This window comes from Sylvia atricapilla, chromosome W, assembly GCF_009819655.1.
Source record: "Sylvia atricapilla isolate bSylAtr1 chromosome W, bSylAtr1.pri, whole genome shotgun sequence".
Taxonomy (NCBI): Eukaryota; Metazoa; Chordata; class Aves; order Passeriformes; family Sylviidae; genus Sylvia; species Sylvia atricapilla.
In genome coordinates this window covers 6123867-6143798 of record NC_089173.1, presented here as the reverse complement: position 1 = coordinate 6143798, position 19932 = coordinate 6123867, and the positions used below count along the sequence as shown (strand labels likewise).

General features: G+C 46.7%; 1 long non-coding RNA gene across 1 annotated transcript in view; it reads right to left on the bottom strand.

The window, feature by feature from the left end:
* LOC136373384 (uncharacterized) overlaps window positions 1-19556 on the bottom strand; it is a 455798-nt gene extending 436242 nt beyond the window's left edge. The window contains exon 1 of the long non-coding RNA XR_010745642.1: window positions 18885-19556. This is a non-coding gene — a long non-coding RNA (uncharacterized lncRNA). The remainder of the gene's footprint in view (window positions 1-18884) is intronic.
* Between the last annotated feature and the right edge of the window lie 376 nt (window positions 19557-19932).

Sequence of the window (19932 nt, the reverse complement as noted above, 5' to 3'; positions counted from 1 at the left end):
TCAGATGAGGAATTCTAGGAATTTTCCTGGTGATTAAAAAAAAAATTTCATTGTGCTTTGCAGGACTTTTTCCTTTGCACCATGTGCACTATGATGCTTCAAGGAATTTCCCAATATTTTTTTAGGAATTCAGCCCTGTTTTGTGAGAGTTTTCCCAAGTGCTCTGATTTTTGCAGTGCCTCCATAGAATACTGACCTCTCCAGGCAGCCCAAACCAGGATGGAGGATGGGAAGTCTCCCTTTTGCTGTGTCACACCCTGGAGCCATCCTGATGGAGAGTGGAGGTGCAGCATCCCAGGATGTGGCTGTGGTGAAGCAGAGTTGCTCCGTGGATGTCAGGGGAGCCCCACCGGCTCTGAGGGAATTGTGCCAGTGGCAGAGCTGGGAAGGAGCAGGAGAAGCATCTCTGCCACATCCAAACCTCTCCTGGCAAAGAGGAGTCTTCCCCCACCAGCCCCGAGAAGGACCGTGGGGCAGCTTGGGCTCTCCTGGGCTCTCTCTGCACATCCCTGGAGACTGTGCCAGAGTGAACAGCCCATTCCAAGCTCTCCGTTGGATCCAGGGATCTGTCACTGCCACACCAAGAGCTGGATTTGGGATGTGATACACGCTTCTGGCCCTTCCCTTATCCATCGCCACCAGTCAGCAGGGAATACATGCTCTGCAGGCTCAGAGTGTGGCAGCTGACAGCCATATGTGGCCAGATGTGAGGAAAGAAGGAAAAAACAAAGCTGGGAGAGAGGCAGGATAAACCCAGATTGCTCCAGGATAACTCCTGTACAAGCCAGCAGCTCCTGCTGCTGGCTGTGGGTTCACCAGGGTCAGCTGAGGTCTCTGAAGACGCTCCTCAACCTCTTGGATGTCCTGGAAACTCAGTTCCTGGTTCAAAAAACTCAAAGAACCTTTGAACCAAACATCACCTTGCACTGAGTGCTCCAGAAGGAGCATCAGGAAGTGTCCAAGGCCAGGCTGGATGGGGCTTGGAGCAACCTAGGCTAGTGGAAGGTGTCCCTGACCATGGCAGGGGTTTGGAACAAGAACATCTTTAAGGCTCCTTCCAACCCAGACCATTCTGTAATTCCACGATCTCCCAGGGAATCCTCAGGGTGCTGTGGGGCCTCCAATTTTCCTGACATCCACACTGGTGTGGATGATCCATGGAAAGGATGAGTGGGGTCTGCTGAGGTGGCAACACTCCCCTGAATGGACCCATGGGTGCTCCGGGTGCCCCTTTATGGGCACAGAGGAAAAGAGCTGGGGAAAGCAGGGGCTACACACCCAGCAGAGCTTTGGGGAGCTCCCAGGGCACCGTCTCCCCCAGCCACACCCTGCCTAGGGTGACTCAGGTGAGTGGGGTGGACACATCTGGTCTGAAAATATTGTCCGAAATGCAGCAGCCCAGGCTGTATTTGCTCTGTTTATCTCCTGACATTATTTATTTCCTACCTGTCCATGGGCTGCTGGGGACTGTCACCACTGGGCCTTGGCTGTGTCTGTGTTGACTTTGGCACAGGGAAGGAGAGCCTGGGCCAAGCTGGGCAGCGGTGTGTGGAGAGGAATAACTGGGAGAATGCAGGGCAGGGAAAGTTGGGGCTGCTGGGCTGTGGGGAGAGCACCTGAGCACATGCCATTGTTATAAATTGGCCAGGAGACCGGCTCCTTTGAAAAGCCTTTATTAGTCAGCTCTTTCAAGGGGGAACTCGAGGGGTCGCCTGCGCCGTTGCCGCTCCTGTCGTTGTTCTCGCTCCTGTCGCCGTTCTCGTTCGGGCCGCCGCTGAGGAGGTGTCTGACGAATCTGCTGCTCTCGTCACAGAGACGGGAGTTCCGGCCTCGCGGGAATCCCCAGGAACTCCACTGGGCTCGTGTGGTCTAGGGGCGTCACTTCTTCCCAGTCTCTTTGTGGTCATGGCGAGGCAGCAGAAGCAGAATTCAGTCCTTAGGTAGCTGAGGGTTTTCTCGGTGTTGTAGTGTCTCCCTTTTATCTGGATTTTGTGCTGGGTCGCGGCTTTTGGGTCCGTTTGCTGGCAACTGCACTTCGGTTTTGGAGCGGTGCACCATGGAAGTCCTTGGATTTTCCTATTAGGTGGGGCCAGCAGTTCGAGGAGCTGGCAGGAATGGCGACAGCCTAGCCCGACGGAAGGGGAGGGAACCCGGGGTTTTAGAGGGGGTATACAACTTGGAATAAGATTTTTGAGGGTACAAACTTTGGTACAAACAGCATAATTTTCTTAACAGACAGGTTACAACTGGCATAACATTTGAAACAGTACAACTTTTTTAACAAATGACAGACTGTGTAAGAAAATGGGAATCTCTTACATTTTATTCATTTCAGTCCCCCTTCTATTTCTTTGATCGGGCCTTTGCCCGCATCAATTGGCAGTTTTTGAATCATGGGAGTATATCTTTCTTAATTTTTGGTACTGGTTATATTTTTTTTTTTTGCTTCACTTAGTTCTTCAGTTTGCGGTTCTAATCTTATTATATTTGTGGGCCATGGGACATTTATTTCAGTAGGTTTGGGGCTTGCTTGAATGGTTGCAGTTCGAATTAAACAGGGGAGTATGCAGGGAAGGAGTAGAAGGCTGGCAAGGATGCTTATTACAATAAATAAGTCAATAGGTAAGTTTTTATCACGGGGCTCATCTATTTCATTCTTCATGATTAGTGGCTTTTCTTTTATTAAATTTGCAACTCTCTTTGGAATGTCTAAATTTTAGGGTAAAACTATTCTCTTATAGGGCACTCTCCAGTTAGGTGCTGCATAAATGTCGCAGCATTTTTTTTTTTTTCAATATTGCTTTTCATTTTTCCGGCAAGTGGATACTTGGGTTATATTAAAACACGTGGGACTCACATGAGTGTGAACTCTTATAAAGGCCTGCAGATTTTTCCCGTCATAGATGAGATGGTAGCCCCTAGAGCATGTTTCTTTGGAGTATTTGCTTATTAATAGGACTATAATTAGTCCTCTCAAGAGTCCAGTATGAACCATTGTTTCGATCTCACCTGGTCTTGCCTCTTGGGTTGGGGAAGTTATTTAGCTGGCCTTATGGAGTTCCTTTCAGTGTGGTCCCACTTCTTTTTCAGTTTTTGACTAGGCTTTTTGTGGTGGGCCCTATAAGAGATTTGTAATGATATTATTATCACAACCTTTTAACACTTCATGATAACTTAGAACAACAACTTACAGAGAACATTTTTCTATGATCTAATTGGGCTTTGGTTGTTTTTTGAAGGTTATTTTAAGTGTGTTTGGATCTCTAATGGTAGAGGTGTATCTTCAAGATCTCCCCTTACTTTTGTTTGTAAATCTATGATTTCCAGGTAATTGTGCTCTAAGTTTGGTGTGGGTTCCCCTAAGAGGAACTGGGCAGGATTTAGACTTTTTGATGTGATTAGCTTCAAATCACTGGTGCCGGTTAAAATTACTTCATATTTTAAAATTCTAGAGTCAGTCAGCCATTGTTGAGCCTTTTGGCTCAACACTGTCCTGAGATCATGGGAGGTGTGTGCAATGATTTTTCCCTGCAGTGTCAGTTTTTGTGCTTCCTCCACAAGAACAGCTGTGGCTGCTACAGCCTGGAGGCAAGCTGGCCACCCTCTCGCAACTGGATTCAGAAGTTTGGAAAGATATGCGACAGGCTTTTTGTGTTTTATATTTTTTATAACTGAAGCTTTGAAAGGCTCCCCTTCTGCTCCTAGGACTTCACAAGTTTTTCTTCCAATCGCAATTCCAACTGGAAGTCGGTAATACATGATTTATCTGCACCAGTATCTACTAAAAATTCAAACTCTTCATGTTGGGGACCTACTTCAAAATTTACTATGGGCCCTTCCTGATGTTTCGTGGGATCTCCTAACATATAGAGCCCATGACACCCCCAATCCTCTTTGACCTTCTCTCTCAATAAATTTTCTAATGCCTCCTGCTCCCTCATGACAGTCTCATCAAATGACATTTTTTTGCAATGTTTCTTAAAGTGTCCTATTTCTCTACAATAATAACAGGCTCGGGTCTCTCCTGGTCTCTGAGGAGTACCCCAAGGTGGTGGGTTCTTTCCTCTTACCTTTCCTGGTAAAGATTTTGTGTTTCCTTCACCCTGAGTATCCTCTCTGAGATCCTTTACACTTTCCCTGGCCATGGCTACCATAATCCTGGTTTTTGCCTTTGTTTTTTCTTCTTCTCTCCTAAGATATACTCTTAGGGCTTCCCTTAATAATTCATTTATTTCTCGGTCTTGCCAGTCCTCCATCTTTTCAAGTTTTCTTCTGATATCTGGCCAGGATTTTGTGACAAACTGTAACTTTAATAATATCTGTCCCTCTGGGCTATCTGGATCCAAATTAGAATATTGCTGGAAATTTCGTCTGAGCCTGCTCAGCCAGGCTGCTGGGGTTTCATCTTTCTCTTGGGCCCTGTCAAAAGCAAATTTGGTGTTGCTACTCCGAGGAACTGATTCTTTAATACCTTTTATCATTAGGTTTCTATAATCTTCCATATTTCTCCTCCCTTCTCCTCTGATTGGGTTCCACCCTGGGTCAGCTATTGGCAACTTCTGGTCACCGGGGGGGCCCATTCGGTTTTCTCTTTCCCAGATTCGCATCCTTGCTGCCCTAACCAGCCGAACCTCGTCTGGATTGAAGAGTATATTTAAGATGGAGTTTAGTTCTCCCCATGTATAAATATTTGGGCCCAAAAACTGGTCAATCTGGTTGGCAATTCTCACTGGGTTTTCAACTAGATTCCCCAGCTCTTTCTTAAAATTTCTGACTTTTGATGCTGTTAAAGGTGCATTGACAAACCCTATTCCTCCAACTGCCCCACCCAATGGGACCTCCCTTAGGGGAAAGAGTTTGGTTTTTGACCTGGTGTTACTGTAAGGTCTTTCTGGGTTTTTTATTGCCTGGCAGGATGCATTGTTAGGTGCCAGACCTAGCTCCCAGCTGTGAGGGGGTGTAGGGATTGTGGATGGTGAAGGAGAGGAGGTTAAACCATTGTTAGGGAAAGGCAGAGGGTAAGAGGGGTTATAAATTGGAGGGGGGCAAGCTGGGGAAGGAACAGGGATTACAGTTTGGGAAGGTATGATTTTTAGGTGAGGTTGGAGGATTACTTCGGGATAAACTGTAGGAGGAGGCAAATGTTCTAAGGGGTCCCAATTATGGCTAGCTTCTTCTTGGTTCTCCTGATTTTCATTCCTTTGTTTCCCTTGCTGTAACTTACATATTTTTGTTGTTTTATTTTTGACTACTTGTTTTTGCCAACAGATAGCATAGAGTATCTGTTCAATACTTGAATCTCCTCGAGATTTCAAGTATTGAGTTAATTGTGAACACATCCAGGGGTCTTTAGTTCCACACCATGGCCATTTTGCAGGTAAATTTAGGTTAGGCCAAGCCTCTATGCAATAATGGATCATCTTGATTCTGTCTAAGCTTTTAGTGGCCTCATCAACCTCCCATAGTTCTAACATTTGTCCTAGTGGACTGTCTGGTGGAATATTTCTTATCTTTTTCTCTCTTTTCTCCTCAACCGGCTCCACTCTACTTATGTACGCCCCCATTTTCACTGGGTCTCAAATAAAAACTATGCTGCTCTTACCCTGACAGAAACTTTACTTCAGGGCAACACAAAGCAAAATTATCTGACCTTGTTTTAACTAAACTTCTTTAAGGTGCCCCTACACACACACAAGTTTAAAGGCGGGCAACCCAAATTTTAACTCTCACTCACTCTTTGAACACTCGTAAGTAGCCCCAGGGACCCTCTCAGGGTTTGGGCACTACCCCTGCCAGTGCTCGGAATGCCCCACAGGTAGCCTGGTGACCCGCCCTTAGGGCCTCAGCCACTACCCCTTAGCCAGCACTCCTTTTCTCTCCTGTACGTCAGGCAAGTCCCCGTAAGCGGCCGGTCAACCAGGGCCCAGGGTTCCAGCCACCACCTACTGCCAGGATTTGGACATACAGCGTGCGATGTACTCACTCACCCTACCTAAAAGTCCCTCGCACTCTGGGACTCCCCTAACTCTTCCTCCTCTGCACCCGGACAGCATACCTCTTCCCTGGGTACCCCCGACCAATGCAGACTCTTTTATCCCAGCACCCCGACAGCTACCCCAGCCAGTCTCCAAAGCACCTTTCCTCTTTTGGTACAAACAGCATAACTTTCTTAACAGACAGCTTACAACTGGCATAACATTTTAAACAGCATAACTTTCTTAACAAATGACAGACTGTGTCAAAAATGGGAGTTTTTTACATTTTATTCATTTCAGGATCCACGATGCTTCAGAAGGGCTGGGGTCAGCCAGGGGCTGCCTTGCCCCTCTCCTGCCCTGGATTTGGCAGGGATTTGGGATGCTCCAGGCACTGAGGGTGCAGACACAGCCATTCCCTGCGGCGCCTTCCCTAGGCATTGCCGGTCTGGCTCAGCTTCACATTCCCCTCCCTCCCTGCCCTGGGGTTCACTTATGGGATATTTTTATCTGATAATGTTTGTGTCGCATTCTATGGGGAAGGGCAGGCAAAGCCCCGAGGGCACGGGTGCAGGGAATCCTTTTGTTCCATCCTAACTCTTCCAGGACACCGCTGGGAGTGAGATCCGCTCACCGGGCAGGAATCGCCGGGTCCTGAGCAAGGAGTGAAACAGAGCTGCCTCCCTCCCTTTCAGGTTTTACCATAATACAGCTGGTTCTGGCCCGGTTGGGGAGACGAGTGTTTCCTGCGCCTGTTCACACCATTCCAGACAAATCGATGGAGTCAGCAGGATGGGAAGTGTTATCACATACTACAAAAACATGGAATAAATCCAAGCCCCAGATTGAGATAAATGGTCTCTTGATAACTGGCATGATTGGAAAGTAATGGGGAAGCAGCTAAACGTGGTGGCAAGGGGTATGTAAAACATGGAAAAGATCCAGGAAATCTTTGCCATGTCCCTGAGCTGAGGGGGCTGGAAATAGTCTTCCCCTGCCTTCCCAGAACTGTTCGCTGCTCCCCTCCCAGGGTGAGCTGGGGGAGAAGCCCCTTCCCCACGGGAATGCCCCGCTATTCCCCCCTTTCCCCGCGCCTGCCCAACCCGATTGCTCATTAACCAGCTCTTGCACCAGAGAATAATGAGTCGTAAATCACCCTGCAATCGCCTGGACTTTAAACTCCAGACCTCCTGGAGTGCGCGGCCATCCCGTCGGGGGGGGGGGGGGGGGGGGGGGGGGGGGGGGGGGGGGGAGGCCCCCGATCCTCCCAGCCCAGCCTTGGTTTTCCTTGGACTTTCGCATCTTGCAGGCTCGGGGTAATCTTTGAACAAACAGTGCGGGAGATAAGGAGCCGGCGTGCCCTCCATCCCACACCTCACCTTTGTTTTCCTTGGCCCAGCCCCACAGGTGTTCGCTGCTAAAGCAGCCCCATCGCCCCCGGATGCCAAAGTCTCCGCCAGGCAAGTGGGACCAACGCCATCTAGCAGCACCCCAAATCCACCCTGGTTATCCCCATCCTCCCCCTGGCAGCTCTGGACCCCCCTTTGCTGGGCTCTTTCCTGAAATAAATAAAATGTAAGAAATTCCCATTTTTGACACAGTCTGTCATTTGTTAGGAAGGTTATGCTGTTTAAAATGTTATGCCAGTTGTACCCTGTCTGTTAAGAAAGCTATGCTGTTTTGTACCAAAATTTGTACCCTCAAAACCTTATTCCAAGTTGTATACCCCCTCTAAAACCCCGGGTTCCCTCCCCTTCCGTCAGGCTAGGCTGTCCCCATTCCCCGCCGGCTCCTCGAACTGCCGGCCCCGCCTAATAGGAAAATCAAATGACTTCCATGGTGCATCGCTCCAAACCGAAGTGCAGTTGCCGGCAAACGGACCCAAAAGCCGCGACCCAGCACAAAATCCAGATAAAAGGGAAACACTACAACACCGAGAAGACCCTCAGCTACCTAGGGACTGAATTCTGCTTCTGCCGCCTCACTATGACCAAAAAGAGACTGGGTGTTGTGGTTTAAAAAACAAACCAAGTAAGAGGCTCTAAGTCAGAAATAAAATTTAATGAGAAGAAAAGGAAAATAAAATAGAATTAAATAAAATAAATACAAAAAAGAAAAAACCAGTGACAGAGTCAGAATACAACCTGATCAGGGTGATAGAAACAGTCCAGACGAGGTGGTCTCCTTGAAACAGAAATCTTGTAGAAAGGTCTGGTAGCTCCGGTCCTCTGGGAATCCAGTGGGTGAGGGCTGCTTCTACTGTCCCAAATCCCAGCTTATATCCAGGTGAGAATGCTTGGCTCTTCCCCATGGGCGGAGCATCTCACAATGGGATGATGAGTCATGGAAGAGGGCCTTAATGGCCCATTAAAGAGAGAGATAACTCCCGGGGGGAGTTATCTCTGAGTCATGCAAAAGGCATTGATGGGCCATTAACTGAAGATGGTGATAGAATACATCCTAAACTACAACCCAGGACAATCCACCCCTTATTCTATTACCATCTACAACATGCCTAAATCAATACATTCTTACAGATGAATGCATATATACATACAGAATGAAACCTTACACACTGCTCTCACTTAAAATTAAGTCTCCCTGTGGTACACAACGGGTTTCTCCATCTTTCTGCATTACCCACCAAGTGTAGCCAGGTCCTTGAGCAAAGACAATCCCATGGACGGGTCTGCCTTTGCCTGAAGTGGGATTAATCCAAACACTCTTTCCTAAAATGCCCTTCATGTGTACCACAGGTACTTTGTCTCCATCCACTGTGTGTAAGGGTTCAGACTGGGCAGGACCACCTCGATTGATAGACCCTCGGGTGTTAACTATCCATGTGGCTTTGGCTAAGTTTAGTTCCCAATTCTTGAAGGTTCCTCCACCAAGTGCCTTCAGGGCAGTCTTTAATAGTCCATTGCACCGTTCAACTTTCCCGGCAGCTGGTGCATGATAAGGAATGTGGTATATCCATTCAATGCCATGTTCTCTAGCCCAGGTGTTTATAAGGTTGTTCTTGAAATGGGTCCCATTGTCCGACTCAATTCTCTCAGGGGTGCCGTGTCTCCACAGGATTTGTTTTTCAAGGCCCAGGATGGTGTTCCGGGCAGTGGCATGAGGCACAGGATGGGTTTCCAGCCATCCAGTGGTGACTTCCACCATGGTCAGCACGTACCGCTTTCCTTGGCGTGTTTGGGGAAGGGTGATATAGTCAATTTGCCAGGCTTCCCCGTACCTGTACTTCAGCCATCGTCCACCATACCACAGAGGCTTCATTCGCTTGGCCTGTTTGATTGCAGCGCAGGTCTCACAGTTGTGGATGACCTGTGAGATGCTGTCCATAGTGAGGTCCACCCCTCGGTCACGGGCCCATCGATATGTTGCATCTCTTCCCTGATGACCAGAGGCATCATGGGCCCAACGAGCTAGGAATAATTCTCCCTTGTGCTGCCAATCTAGATCCACTTGTGATACTTTCACCTTGGCAGCTTTGTCTACCTGCTCGTTGTTGCGATGCTCCTCATTAGCCCAGCTTTTGGGTATATGCGCATCTACATGTCGAACCTTCACTATCAGCCTCTCTACTCGGGCAGCGATGTCTTGCCAAATGTCAGCGGCCCAGATGGGTTTTCCTCTGCGCTGCCAATTGGCCTTTTTCCAGCGATTCAGCCATCCCCACAGAGCATTAGCTACCATCCATGAGTCAGTGTAGAGATAAAGCCTCGGCCACTTTTCTCGTTCAGCAATTTCCAAAGCCAGCTGGACAGCTTTAAGCTCTGCAACTTGACTTGATCCACCTTGTCCCTCGGTAGCTTGTGCAACTTGTCGTGTGGGGCTCCATGCTGCAGCTTTCCATTTCCGGTTAGCTCCTACAATTCGGCAGGAGCCATCAGTGAACAGAGCATATTGTCTTTCAGTCTCTGGTAGCTCATTATATGGTGGGGCTTCCTCAGCGCGTGTTACTTGATTTTCTTCTTCTTCTTCTTCAGACGATAATCCAAAAGTTTCACCTTCCGGCCAGTTCGTTATAACTTCCAGAATCCCAGGGCGATTTGGGTTTCCAATGCGGGCGCGCTGTGTAATGAGGGCAATCCATTTGCTCCATGTGGTATCGGTGGCATGATGTGTGGAAGGAACCTTTCACTTAAACATCCACCCCAGCACTGGCAGTCGAGGTGCCAAAAGCAGCTGTGTTTCAGTGCCAATCACTTCTGAGGCGGCTTGAACTCCTTCATAGGCAGCCAAGATCTCCTTCTCTGTGGGAGTGTAGTTGGCCTCGGAGCCTCTGTAACTTCTGCTCCAGAATCCCAATGGTCGGCCTCGAGTCTCCCCAGGCACTTTCTGCCAAAGGCTCCAAGACAAACCATTGTTTCCAGCTGCGGAGTAAAGCACATTCCTCACATCTGGTCCCGTCCTGACGGGGCCCAGGGCTACTGCATGAGCAATCTCTTGCTTGATCTGAACAAAAGCTTGTTGCTGTTCAGGCCCCCAGTGGAAATCGTTCTTCTTGCGGGTCACCAAGTAGAGAGGGCTCACGATCTGACTGTACTCAGGAATGTGCATCCTCCAAAAGCCTATGGCACCTAGGAAAGCTTGTGTTTCCTTTTTGTTGGTAGGTGCGGACATGGCTGTGATCTTGTTGATTATCTCTGTGGGGATTTGGCGACGACCATCTTGCCATTTGACCCCCAAAAACTGGATTTCTTGAGCTGGTCCCTTAACCTTGCTTCTTTTAATGGCAAACCAGCTTTCAGCAGAATTTGGATGATTTCCTCTCCTTTCTTGAAGACCTCCTCTGGTGTATTCCCCCATATGATGATGTCATCAATGTACTGCAGATGCTCTGGAGCCTCACCCTTTTCCAGTGCAGCCTGGATCAGTCCATGGCAGATGGTGGGGCTGTGTTTCCACCCCTGGGGCAGTCGGTTCCAGGTGTACTGCACGCCCCTCCAGGTGAAGGCAAACTGAGGTCTGCACTCCGCTGCCAAAGGAATGGAGAAGAAGGCATTGGCGATATCAATGGTTGCATACCACTTTGCTGCTTTGGACTCCAGCTCGTACTGAAGCTCTAACATGTCTGGCACAGCAGCGCTCAGTGGTGGCGTGACTTCATTCAGACCACGGTAATCCACCGTCAGTCTCCATTCTCCACTGGACTTACGCACCGGCCAAATCGGGCTGTTGAAAGGTGAACGGGCTTTACTGACTACTCCTTGGCTTTCCAGTTTACGGATCATCTCATGTATGGGGATCACAGAGTCTCTGTCTGTGCGGTATTGCCGACGGTGTACTGTTGCTGTGGCAATTGGTACTTGTTGTTCTTCTACTTTCAGCAGTCCCACAGCAGAGGGGTCATCTGAGAGACCAGGCAAAGTATTCAACTGTCTGATGTTTTCTTTCATTACTGCAGCTATCCCAAAAGCCCAACGATATCCTTTTGGATCTTTGAAATATCCATTCCTGAGATAGTCTATGCCGAGGATGCATGGGGCCTCTGGGCCAGTTGCGATAGGGTGTTTTTGCCACTCGTTCCCAGTTAAACTCACTTCGGCCTCTAATACAGTCAGTTCCTGGGACCCTCCTGTTACTCCTGTAATAGAAATGGATTCTGTTCCTACATACCTTGATGGCATCATGGTACATTGGGCCCCAGTGTCAACCAATGCCGTATATTTTTGTGGGTCAGATGTGCCAGGCCATCGGATCCACACAGTCCAGTAGATCCGATTGTCCCTTTCCTCTTCCTGGCTAGAGGCAGGGCCCCCCTATTCCTGGTCATCGCATACGTTGTTCTCTTCCTGTAAATGAGTTGCTGAGGTTCCTTCAAGAGGATCAGTCATATCATCATTCCTGTAACGTCTGGAGTTCTGTGCACGAGAGACCGGAGCAACACTGATTCTAGATGAGCTTTTTGTGGTAGGCATTTCTCTTTTCAGTTCACGTACCCGGGCTGCTAAGGAGGAGGTAGGTTTTCCATCCCACTTCTTCATATCTTCTCCATGCTCCCGAAGAAAAGACCAAAGGTTACCTCGGGGTGTGTATCCTCTCTCCCTGGCTGGGGGACGCCTGCTCCTAATCGCAGAGACTCTCGTTGGCTCTGGTGAAATATCGTAAATTTCTTCCTTAAGTTCTTTTTTCAGTTTCTGATGGCCTTCTTCAATTAAGTTCCTGACTTGCTCAGCCAATCTTGTTTCCACAGATGAGACATGGGCACGAACTGGGGCGGTGACAGTGTCCTCGTAAATCCTTAGTTTATTAGCCAGGACACCCACCTTGTCCTCACCTTCTCTCCATTGCAGTGTTGCCAGGTAACGCGAGTACATCTCTGGTCCAAGCCGTGCAAATCTCAACCACATCCGTGATGTGCACTGGACATCATCTGGGCTCTTAGGAAATCTCTCATCTTCTGCAAAAATGATCTCCAGCACAGCCAATTCCCTTAGGCATCGGATACCTTGTTCTATTGTGTTCCATTTTCCTTGGTGCACTAGGAGGTCTTCTTTACAAAGGTATCTGTCTTTCACACTTGTTAGCAGTCGCTGCCAGAGGCTGAGAGTTTCTTGGGTTTTTCCAATTCCCTGGTCAATGACCACATCCCGGGACAGTGATCCCAGTTGCCTGGCCTCAGTTCCATCCAGAATGGTGTCATTGGCTGCAGCATCCCAGATGCGGAGCAGCCAGGTGAGGATGGACTCGTTGGTCTGACGGGTGAATTCCCTTCGCAGGTCACGCAGCTCACCCAGAGATAGAGAGCGGGTGATGATCTCTGTCTCTGTCTCTTCAGCTGAGTGCGAAGGTCCTGCTCCATCCTCATCAGTCGCTATGCGGACTGATTTGCTCCTTGATTTCTTCTTCTGAGTGGTGGCAACTGCTACTGGTTTAGGCTGTTCTGGTTCAGTGACGGTTTGTGTGGAGATGCTGACAGCACTTTTGGTTCCTTTCTCCTCTGTGACAGTCTGTGTAGTCGTCGATGCTATTGCTTTGCTTCTTTTTACCTCTTCTACTTCTTTAAGAACATGCTCCAACACACCATGCAGTGTTTTGATTCTAAGCATGGTGCGGGCCGTACAGAGAAACCAAGCAAGACTAACAAGAACATTATGCTGTCCTTGGCATCCAGAGGGTACTCAATATTTTCAAAAACTGCTGTGTCCTTCCTGAAAAGCTGGAAAAAATCATTCTTTACTCCTCCCCACAGGGGCTGGGTGAGATTGTTGAGGCTCCAGACGTAGCATCCTAGACTAGAACAAAAATACAAAACTGGGTATATATTCTGAATAATGTTCATTGCCTCAGATTTTATCAAGCAATGGACATAATAGAGCAGTTAAAGCAATTTTAGTACCATATCCTGGTCTACGCAGGAGTATTAAGGCCGGCAGATAGTGCCCCAGGTTTGGAAAAATATAGAGAGATAGGTATAAGACACATGTAAGCATGTTGGCATCATAACAGACAGGTGTCTTCTTCAATAAAATTGTAATTTCTGACTTTTCTTATTGCCTCTGCCCCACGTTGGGCGCCAAAAATATGTTGTGGTTTAAAAAACAAACCAAGTAAGAGGCTCTAAGTCAGAAATAAAATTTAATGAGAAGAAAAGGAAAATAAAATAGAATTAAATAAAATAAATACAAAAAAGAAAAAACCAGTGACAGAGTCAGAATACAACCTGATCAGGGTGATAGAAACAGTCCAGACGAGGTGGTCTCCTTGAAACAGAAATCTTGTAGAAAGGTCTGGTAGCTCCGGTCCTCTGGGAATCCAGTGGGTGAGGGCTGCTTCTACTGTCCCAAATCCCAGCTTATATCCAGGTGAGAATGCTTGGCTCTTCCCCATGGGCGGAGCATCTCACAATGGGATGATGAGTCATGGAAGAGGGCCTTAATGGCCCATTAAAGAGAGAGATAACTCCCGGGGGGAGTTATCTCTGAGTCATGCAAAAGGCATTGATGGGCCATTAACTGAAGATGGTGATAGAATACATCCTAAACTACAACCCAGGACACTGGGAAACAGTGACACCCATAGACCACACGAGCCCAGTGAAGTTCCTGGGGATTCCTGCGAGGCTGGAACTCCCGACTCTGCAGTGAGAGCAGCAGATTTGACTGGCACCTCATCCTCAGCGGCGGCCCGAGCGAGAACGGCGACAGGAGCAAAAACGGCGAGAAGAGCGAGAATGGCAACAGGAGCAGCGACAGTGCAGGCGACCCCTCGAGTTCCCCCTTGAAAGAGCTGACTAATAAAGGCTTTTCAAAGGAGCAGGTCTCCTGGCCCATTTTTAACATTTCTTTGTGTTTTTCCTCTCCTCAGCATCTTTGAGTGGGGTGAAGCACGTTAACATCCATCCCGGGAGATAAAATTATTTTAATATCCTGCTTTTTCTCACTCGTGGTGTGGGTTCTCCCACCTTGGGCCGATGACACAGCCCTGGGACGTGGGGAACACACTCAGCCATTATAAGGTGGTGGCACTGTGACTCAGGGAAAACGGGAGGAGGGTAAACACGGAGTGAGACTGGACAGAAAACAGCCAAAACTTCCCCTACACATAAAAAACGGGAAATCGTGTTTTCAGAGTATTTCATCGATATTGGGAGGGCAGAAAATAGGACATTGTTTTTGAAGTGAAATAGGGGAAAATTAAAACTCCTGCAAAGTGTTCATGTTTGAATTTTCTCCTCTGTGGTAAATGTAATGGATAAATTTGTGTATCAAAGATTTGGTCTATTAAAAAGCTACTCCAGGGCATCTCTGAGATTCCAAGACCTGTGGTGCAAGCTGTGAAACCACAACATTTGCAACAGAAATGACATTATTATTGTGGCTTTTTAATTTTTTTGTTAATTTGCTAAATAAATTCTGTTAATTTGAATTGGCTTCTTCTCATTTATAACAGATTGGTGCCGTGACTCGGATTCAATACCGACGCTGCGGAACCCCTTTGCTCGGGAGGCGCCCCGCTGATTTTCGGCAGCCCGGCGAAGTGGGAAACTCCGTAGCACCTATTGAATCACGAACTAAATTTAGGTTAAGCGCCACAATAAAAGAGTTGTGGTTTTTTTGGATCCAAAGAACTCAGGAAAGACCTAGGGGAGGGGTCTTTCGGAGCCGCGGCTATTGCTTTCACTCGTTAAAATTTCTCCGTGCACGAAGGTTCCACGCAAGAAAATAGCTGTAAGTATTGCTGGTTGAGTGAGGGTGATTGGGTGAGTGAGTGAGATGTGACCTGGTCACGGAACAACTACGGACCTGGAACCCGCATTTCCAAACTCCCGCGAGGGACTGGTCGGCTGACAGGGAAGCGAGTCGGGGGAAAACTCATTTTGCTCATCAAACCCAGACTCAGGGGAGTCTGGAGAACCGATCACAAAGAAGCTAAAAGGAAAGGAGACGTTCCTCTGAGTTTGAGAAACTGGTAAGCCTTTTAGCTACGGGCCTGGTGAGAAGCCCAGGATGCAAACCGAAGTTTTTATCACCTGGACGAACAGACCCACAGCTCAGCTCGCTGGACGGGTAAGTAGTCCAAAAAGCGGAATCCGGTTTGTGACAAAACAGTCTGGGAAAGGATCCCAGCTCTTAGCGGAAGCTAAGAAAGAATTCAGCACGAGACTCACCACCAAAAAAGGTAAGAAAGTTTTTTAATATAATGGGCAAGGGAAAAGTAAACACCAAAAAGCCTTGTGTGTAAGGCAAAACTTTTACCCCAAACCCACACAAACCCAGGCTCTCCTCCCGCTCCGAGGCCCCCGGTCCAAATCTGCCAGGCGACACCCCCCCCCCCCCCCCCTTCCCTCCGGCTTCAGTGGCTCTGCGGCTGCGGCTCCCCTGGCAGGAGTGCAGTCTGCCCATGCTCCTCCCCAGCCCCGGGGAGTCCTGTTCCCACCCAGCCCGTAACTAACCCTCTCTGGCAGGCTCGCTGCCGCTGCCAACACAGCAGCCTCCCAGAGCACGGGGGGCATCCCTTCCCGGTCCCAGCCCCGTGTCAGTCCCGGGTGGGGAGGTTGAAAATTGAATCAATTTCAATTAAAAGTTTCCCTGTGGTAGCCAATCCCCAATACCATTTTAAACAAAGTCCCTCTGGAGAATGTGTAATACAGTATAATAAATCTAAAGATGCCTTTTGGACTTCCCCTCTAAAAAATCGGGATTATTTTGCCTTTCAGTAGGAGGATCCTGAAACAACTTAAGTAGACATCTCGGCCTCAGGGATTTGTGGACTCCCTAGCCTTTTGGTCAGGCCCTTAAACATTATTAAGTCAATTTGTGCCAGCAGAAGGAATTAAGCTTATTGCAATATATTGATGATTTGTTAATAGCTGGCCCAAGGGAGGAGCATGTGAGAAAATGTACAATCTCATGGTTGAATTTTCTGAAAATTAAAAGTTTCAAAATCAAAGCTACAATTTGCTGAATCGAAGGTAAAGTACCTAAGACATTGAATATCAAAAGGTAAAAACAAATTTGATCCTGAAAGGATGGCTGGAATTATAGCTCTGCCCCCGCCCATGGACAAAGAGGAAATCAGGCAATTGTTGGAACTATTAGGATACTGCAGACAATGGATTGAAGAATATAGTAAAAAGGTAAGGTTTCTTTATGAGACACTAAATACAAATAGAGTGAAATGGACTGAACAAGATGGATTAAAATTTAAGAGGTTAAAGGCAGCACTAATAACTGTTCCTGTGTTGAATTTGTCAGATGTAAAAAGGTGGTTTCAGTTGTTTGTGGATTAGTGTTTTAACTCAGAATTGGGGGAAAAAAAAAAAAAAAAAACACAAAAAACCCAACCCTGTAGAATATGTCTCTAAGCTTTTAGATCCAGTGAGCAGAGGATGGCCCACTTGCTTGCAAGCTATTGTGGCAGTAGCTCTGCTGGTGGAAGAAGCTAAAAAGGTGGGACTTATTACCTTTTTCACCAGATACCTTGCCCGAACAGCTGGTCCCACCATGAGGCCTGAAGTATAGAATTCCATTTCTAGACAGGGACATGGGCTACCTTTTTAATTTCAGCTGCCAATCCTCTTATTGTTTCTCCATAATCATCAATTTCAATACAACATTCTGTTTCATTGAATTTTTCACAGACTCCCCTTTCTTCTGCTAATAAGTAATCAAGGGCCTAATTATACCTAAAGTTCAAGATCCCTTGCAATTTTGAGGTAGTTTATTATAAGCCTTTTTCCACATATCCAGTAGATGCCATCAGGGGCTTTCCACTTTATGTTTACCTTTTCAGGCTTTTTCCAATACTCTCTCAAATCTTCAAAGGACTGGTAAGGGTTAGCTCCAGGACTCTTATACCAACATAATCCAATTGACTCAAACCATTCACAGTTGTCCAATTTTTCTTTGGCTCCAAAACCCCTTTGGGGGTTCAGGCTGCCAGACTTTTGACTTGTTATTTGAATTTATTGCTAGGGTGGATATGCAGGGGGTGTAGCCTACCAACTCAGTGTATTCCTTACCTTCCCTGCTGATACAAATCATTCCAATGATTCTTTTGTCTAGAATCCACCCTTCGGGTCTTTGAATAGTTTTTGATATTTGGGTATTGTCCCATTTTTGGAGTTGTTCTGGAGTCAAACCCTCACCTTTCCATGGCCATTTTTCTGCCTATTTTAATCCTTCACAAATCCAACAGTTAGATAGACCAAATTCAGTGGCAATTTCCTGCATCAGATCTATAAATAGGTTCTGATTGGAGCAGGTAATTCCCAATCTTTATATTGTTTTTCCAACTGCTCATAATGTTCACATAATGTTTTTAGTCTTTCCTGTTCAATTATTTTTCTTTTTGCCTCTGATTCCTGTTTCCTTAATTCTTGTCTTAATATTTGCACCTTAATTTCAGGGTCGAGTCCTTCCTCATTTCTTGAAAAACAGAAGGTCTCATCAAATTGTAAACATGTCCTATCATCATCCTGATTGAGGAGATCCAATACTATGGGTTCGTTTCCTGAAAGTGTTTTTACCTCATGTCTTAGGTTCTTTTCTACCTAATACATTTTTTCATCCATCGTACATATTTCTAATTTGTTTCTGTCATAGCATAGTCTATTAATTTGATAGTACCCTAAAACATAGATTTTCTTTTCATCCCTATCCACACAGTTTGGTTACATTGGTCACACATAGGTATACTTGGTATCTTTCCTGTTTCCCGTTTGTGAATTCTGTGTGCTTTTGACTGTCCGTTTTTAGTAATTGCCTTTGGGTCATGGCATACCACCACTTTTTCTGATTCACAAATTTTATATTGAGTACCATTGAAGAAACAATATCCCTTTCTCCTATCCCCTGGACAATCATAATGTGGTTGATACTTCAAGTTCTTTGTCTCTTTTGTGTAACTTCCAGACATGGTTCACACTCTTTCACGAGGGTCAGCCTCTGAGGGTTCTCGGGATGGGATTCCCCCCACTTGGCTCAGCACTAGGCTCAGGACTATGAGGACTTCGCAGTACAACACTCCTCTGTCTTTCCCTTCGCCCACGGGGTAGCAGTCCACGGCGGGGTAACCCATCTTCTTGGCAGCAGGCGTATGTTTTTGGGGTCCTGTTGGTCTGAGCCACAAACCTCCTTTTAAAGACACTCCACCGGGACCACCTGACTGTATCTGAGTAGCAAGGTACTTTGTCCTTCAGCACTCAACATCGAGCACTTTGGCCTCTGCATTCAATTGTCCATTTATTCCCTTTTTATATATTTGATACCACTCTGGAGAATCTAACTCCAGTAGACCCAAGCTAGTGGCAATTACTGAAAAAATGGTTAGTCTCTTTTTGCTCTTCTTACAGACATTTAGTACACAATTCACTTGGTTTACACCCCACTTTACAATGGGTAACCCAAATCTGCTTACAGTATACACACTTAAAGTAAACAAAGGGAAAACAATCACAGTTTGGTTTTATACAACTTATCTGATCCCCTCTGTTTATTTGTGGTGGCGTTGAAATCTGATTTTCAAGTCTCCAGGAGACGAAGACACTCTCCACTTTGGGGCAGTGCCTTGAGACTCAACCTTCTTTACTCTTGAAGCGTGCATCCACCCTTTTTCTGCAGTCCTGACTGCTGTATCTGTAGTAAGGACAGTGAAAGGACCTTCCCAATGAGGTGCCAGAGGGACTTCCTTTCAGGTTTTTTTATCAAAACTTCATCACCAGGATTTATTTTGTGAACAGCAAACCCCAAAGGGGCAATTTGAGGAATGAGCCCCTTTCTCTGTAGGTCCTGTAAATTTCTGTTTATGGCAATTAGATATAGCTGAATCTGGGTATCCTCTATTTGAAGATGCCCAACCAGTACTCTGTGTCTGTAAGGCATTCCATAAAGCATTTCAAATGGTGACAATCGTGTTTCTGAATGAGATATAGTTGTTATGTTTAAGAGAGCTAGAGGAAGGCATTTTACCCAAGACATTTTAATTTATCTCAAAAAATGTTCTGCTAGAGCCTGTGCTCCCCAATGTGTTTGCTGATGCAATCTTTTCAGAATTTTCCTGGTATATTCTTTTGATACCAGTTCCCTTCCATCAGGTAATTTCCACCTTCCTTCCTCTAGCTTACCCCTTATTTTTCATATTTCTCAATCTCCTTCTGAGAATGGTAAGGGGGATATTCCAGGATCCCCCCTTCCTGAACCTCGGTGATACTTACTGTGAGCAATGCTCCTTGTCTGCCAAATTATTTCTTTTGGTCTGGAATTGCATACCCACCTGGTGTCCTTTGACATGGACAATGGAGATTTCTTTTGGATCCCTGATTGCCTCCAGGATTTGCTTTATTATTTCCCCATGAACTAACCCTCGTCCTCGAGTGTTAATTAAACCCTTTTTTCCCCCCCTAATTTTACCAAAAGTGTGTGCAACTCCTTAAACGTATTTTGTATCGGTGAAGACAGTGCCTCTTCTTCTTTTTAATCTTTTGAGTGCCTTTAGCACTGCATAT